The sequence below is a fragment of the Leopardus geoffroyi genome, chromosome E2, assembly GCF_018350155.1.
Source record: "Leopardus geoffroyi isolate Oge1 chromosome E2, O.geoffroyi_Oge1_pat1.0, whole genome shotgun sequence".
NCBI classification, from domain to species: domain Eukaryota; kingdom Metazoa; phylum Chordata; class Mammalia; order Carnivora; family Felidae; genus Leopardus; species Leopardus geoffroyi.
The window spans coordinates 44,188,210-44,193,222 of NC_059335.1; the positions used below are offsets into that span (position 1 = coordinate 44,188,210).

The 5,013-nt window shown below is 44.9% G+C and overlaps 1 pseudogene; it reads right to left on the reverse strand.

Annotated features, from left to right (window-relative positions):
• Window positions 1-478: 478 nt before the first annotated feature.
• LOC123579360 lies at window positions 479-1,246 on the reverse strand (annotated as a pseudogene).
• Window positions 1,247-5,013: the final 3,767 nt, after the last annotated feature.

The following is a 5,013-nucleotide window of genomic DNA, read 5'->3' on the forward strand; positions in this document are numbered from 1 at the left end:
CTTTGGAGGCTAGTGGTCCTGGGTTCAGATTCCAGTTCTATCACTTGTACTGTGTAACTCTGGACAAATCTTGTCACTACTCTGAGCTTCTGCTTCCACGTCGGTGAAATGGATGTAGTGATAACACCCAAAGGGAGGTGCGAGGCCCAGTGAGAGAAGGCATGTAGAGTATGCTGAGCTTCAAAACATGGTAGCTATCTTCTTGATGATACCATACATTGCAATTACGGGCATTTAGCACAATGCCTGGTACATAGTTAGCCTTCAATAAATATTTAATAAATAAATGGATAATGTTTACCTGTCTGCATCCCTCATTACCTCTGAGCTTCTTAGGGCAGGACACATTTTTAAAAAAATTATTATTATATTATCGTCTCGGTTCAAGTTTAATAGAAATGGCAAAAGATCTAAAGGGATGCCCCACTACCATACAGATCAGTTGGCCTACCCTCGTAGCACAGTTCAGGCCATTCTCTCCAGAGGAAGAAAGGCGGGCCCCCTCAACCCCTGAAGGAAAGGCCTGTCCTGTCTCCTACCACTTCTGCACTGAGTCTGAAGTCTTGTGTTTTAATCATGACAATAATACAAAACAGATTCTGTTTTCATGGCCCCCCACTGCAGCCCAGCCCTAAAATGAGCCAGTGCTCACTTCTGCTTAGAGAAATATTTTTTGCTTTTCTGGACATCAGGCTTGATGCTATCACTGCCAAGCTTTCAGCCAGCTGGGTGTACTTCCCCATGCTTGTCAGTAAACTGGACGGCTTGAACCACTCTCAGAATCTCATCCACAGAAAGGCCAATGGGAAGGTCATTCACGGCGATCTGCCGAAGGAAACCTTCATCGTCAATGATAAAGAGGCCCCTAAACGAGATGCCTTCATTAGCCTTTAAGACTCCATAGTCCTGAGCGATGTTACCTTGGGGTCTGATACCAAGGGAATGTTTGTGGGTCCCAGTCCTCCTTATTTCTTGGGTGCATGGCTCCCTTTTAGGTGACAGAAATGAGAATCCACAGAGGCACCAATCACTTGGCAATCAAGTTTCTTACATTCTCCTGCCCTGTCGCTGAAAGCAATGGTCTCCTTGGGGCACAAAAGGTGAAGTCAAGAGGGTAAAAGAAGAACAAAATGTATTTTCCTTTGCAGTCAGACGGACTGATGTCTTTGAACTGGCCATCTGGCATAACAGCCGTGGCTTTGAAGTTGGGGGCGGGATGCCCAGTTTTGGCATTTCCTCAAGACATCTTGCTGTCAGCAGCTCTGAGACAGAACGCGCCGAAGACCAATCGGGAGGAAGACGCCTTAATTTTTTTAAGTAAACTCTACACCACACATAGGGCTTCATCTCACAACCCCAAGATCAAGAGTTGCATGCTCTACCAACTGAGCCAGCCAGGCACCCCGAGGGCAGGAAACATATTTATTTCTGTGTCCCCAGTGCTGAGCAGAGTACCTGGCACATGGGAGTGCTTCATAAATGTTTGTTGTTTGCCCTAATGTTATGGATCTGGGCAGCCGTCATCTACGGTGCTAAAACCACAAGGTAAAAGGCTGCTGGAGAACTTGATAATGGGGGATCAGGTGACACTAACTGAATCTTAGTATTCTAATAGAGCTGACGAATTTCTTGCTTCCAGATATGATGTTGCAGGAAATAGTACCACATATGAAATATTTTGCCTAAAAAAAAAAATGAACCTGAATCAAATCAAGCCTCTGGATCTGAGGACTAGTTTGTGTCACATCTGTTGTGCATATATACCACATCTTCTTTATCCATCTATCTATCAGTGGACACTTGGAACACTTGCACAATTTGGTTATTGTAGAGCATATATCTTTTTGAATTAATGTTTTCATTTCCTTTGGGTAAATACCCTGGAGTGGAATTACTACATCACATGGTGATTCTATTTTTATTTTTATTTTTTAAAATGTTTATTTATTTACTTAGAGCAGGGAAGGGGCAGAGAGAGAGAGGGAGAGAGAAAATCCCAAGCAGACTCCATGCTCAGCTCTGAGTCTGATGTGGAGCTTGATCTCACAGTCAGGAGACCAGGAAATCATGACTTGAGGTGAAATCAAGAGTCAGATGCTTAGCCAACTGAGCCACCCAGGAGCCCCGATTCTATTTTCAATTTTTTGAGGAAACTCCATACTGTTTTCTACAGAGCTTTTTTTTTTTCTTCTAAGCTTTTTTTTTTAATGTTTATTGGTTTGTTTGTTTGTTTGAGGGAGAGAGGACAAGAGGGGTGGGGGGTGGGCAGAGAGAGAGGGTGACAGAAGATCAGAAGCAGGCTGTGTGCTGACAGCAGAGAACTCAATGCGGGGCTCAAACTTGTAAACCGTGAGATCCTGACCTGAGCCAAAGACGAACGCTTAACCTACTGAGCCACTCAGGCACCCCTTTTTAAATTTTATTTATTTATTTTAAGCAATCTTTACACCCAGTGTGGGGCTTGAACTCCCAGAGATCAAGAGTCACATGCTCTTCTGACTGAGCCAGCTGGGCATCCCCCACAGAGCTTTCATACATTTTACACGAAGAAATATAATCTGTGAGGAATTGACAGGATAAAGAAAATTTAGGTTGGGAGCTCCAATTTTTTTTTTTTTAACGTTTATTTATTTTTGAGACAGAGAGAGACAGAGCATGAACAGGGGAGGGGCAGAGAGAGAGGGAGACACAGAATCTGAAACGGGCTCCAGGCTCTGAGCTGTCAGCACAGAGCCCGACGCGGGGCTCGAACCCACAGACCGTGAGATCATGACCTGAGCCAAAGTCAGACGCTCCACCAACTGAGCCACCCAGGCGCCCCGGGAGCTCCAATTAATAAGGAATTCTAAACAGAATTTGGGCTGAGGTAGTAAATGAGTACAACTAACAAGGTTTATTTATATAAGCTTCCCTGGCTCTCACTTCTCTGTGTCTCACCATACGGATGGATGTCTATTTACCTCCTGGTACAGGGAGGGTACCTTTCACATGGGAGATTTATTTCCTACTTTCAGGCGGACAAAGGAGGGTCCAAGTGTCTTTTTTGCACTGGCTATTTCTTAAATAATTCAAAATAATCGATATGCCAAAATGGCATATGGGGGGGGGGGTTGACTTGTGCCCCCAAACACATGACATTCTGGAAAAGGCAAAATTATAGAGACAGTGAAAAGATCAGTGGTTGACAGGAGTTAGCAGTGAGGCAGGGATGAACAGGCAGGCAGAGCACAGAGGATTTTATTTTGTTTTGTTTTGAGCACAGCTGATTTTTAGGGCAGTGAAGTGACTCTGTGTGACTCTATAATGGGGGATACATGTCGTTATACATTTGTTCAAACTCATAGAATTGTAATGTAAAGTTTGGGTGATTGTAAGTGTCAATGTAGGCTCATCACCTGTAACAAATGTACCACTCTGGTGGGGTGTGTTAGGGGGTGCTATGGATGTGTCAAGGGGTATTTGGGAAATCTCTATACTTTGCCCTAAAATCTGCTGTAAACATAAAACTGCTGTTGGAGCACCTGGGTGGCTCAGTTAGTTAAGCATCCAACTTTAGCTCAGGTTATGTTCTCACGGTTCGTGAGTTCAAGCCCCACTTTGGGCTCTCTGCTGTCAGCATGGAGCCCGCTTCTGATACTCTGTCCCCTTCTCTCTCTGGTCCTCCCCCTCTTGTGTTCATTCTCTCTCTCAAAAATAAACAAATATTAAAAAATTTTTTTTAATTATTAAAACTGCTGTAAAACAGTCTTTTTTTTTTTTTTTTTAAAGAGGGGTGAAAGGTGCAACAAGACTTGGTACAACTATAAAGTTTACAAATTAGGAAATTATGAAAATTGCAAAAAATAATGACTGGACCTAGATGATAGATACGTGGTATTTCATTACACTCTACATGGTACGCAGTATACTACCTTCCTTACGTTGTGTTTGAAATAAAACTGTTTTTTGCAGACGTGAGTGGTTGAGCCGCAAAGGGCAAGGGCCGCACCCCTATCGGTTACCATTATTTTAACAGGAGGCTGAAGCTGGATATCCAGTCCCCTCCCATGTGTGCTGGCAGGCGGCCTGGCCCAGCAGAGGTTCCAGGAGCCCCTAAGACAGAGCCTCCTCTCTCCACAGTGCTGGGCGCTTGATCTGGCTGGAATTTCTAGTAATTTCAATTTCCCTGGGATTCCTCTCCAGCCAGCGGGGGGTTAAGCTCCTGTCAGAGAGGCTTGGGGAGGGGGTGCCCCTCTCAGTCTGAGTACCAGTATTACCACCGCTTTGCCAGGAGATGAAAGCAACCAGAGTGCCTGAGGAATTAATCATTAGCCTCCTGGCTGATCACTGGCGAGGACACCCAGGAAATGAAAGTTCATCGGAGTCACACCCTGCAATAAGGAAACTTTATTGCTGTCCCAGTGATGGATGCCCAGTGAACACCAGCGGTAGCGTCTGTCATCCACCTGGAGCGGCTCCAGCAAGGCCTCTGGTCGACATTTCTTTTCACTGTAGATACTCGAAATTCTACCATTAACAGCGGACTGGCCTGCAGAGAAATCTAACTCCATGATTTTGATTTTTCTTCCCCTCAGTTGAGAAGCTAATGAACGCAGTGGACCTTACCACCTGCACTGACAAGGTTGGATACAATCTCAGAGGGTACGTGGCCCTCTCAGAAGCCCATCCACAGACACCAGTTGAAGAACCCTGGGCGGAGTTTACTAGCTCCAAAGTTCTCATTCTTTTGAAAGGAGCACACCCAAGAGCCCTCTTTAAAATGCAAATGATTCCTGGGAGGGTTGAAAAGACCAACCAGACTGTTTGAAGAGTTTTTCTAAGCTTGGCCAGAGATAGCATAAGAGATTTTAATGGTGGGGTGGGGAGGCTGCACAGGGGCTCACAATTTTGCCTAGCACTGGGAAGGGAACGTAGTGAGCCAAGAGTGCTGATAGCTAACTTTATAGAGCACTTACAAGAATCTTGTGAATTAAGTGCTACCAGCATCCCCATTTTATGGATGAGGAAGCCGAG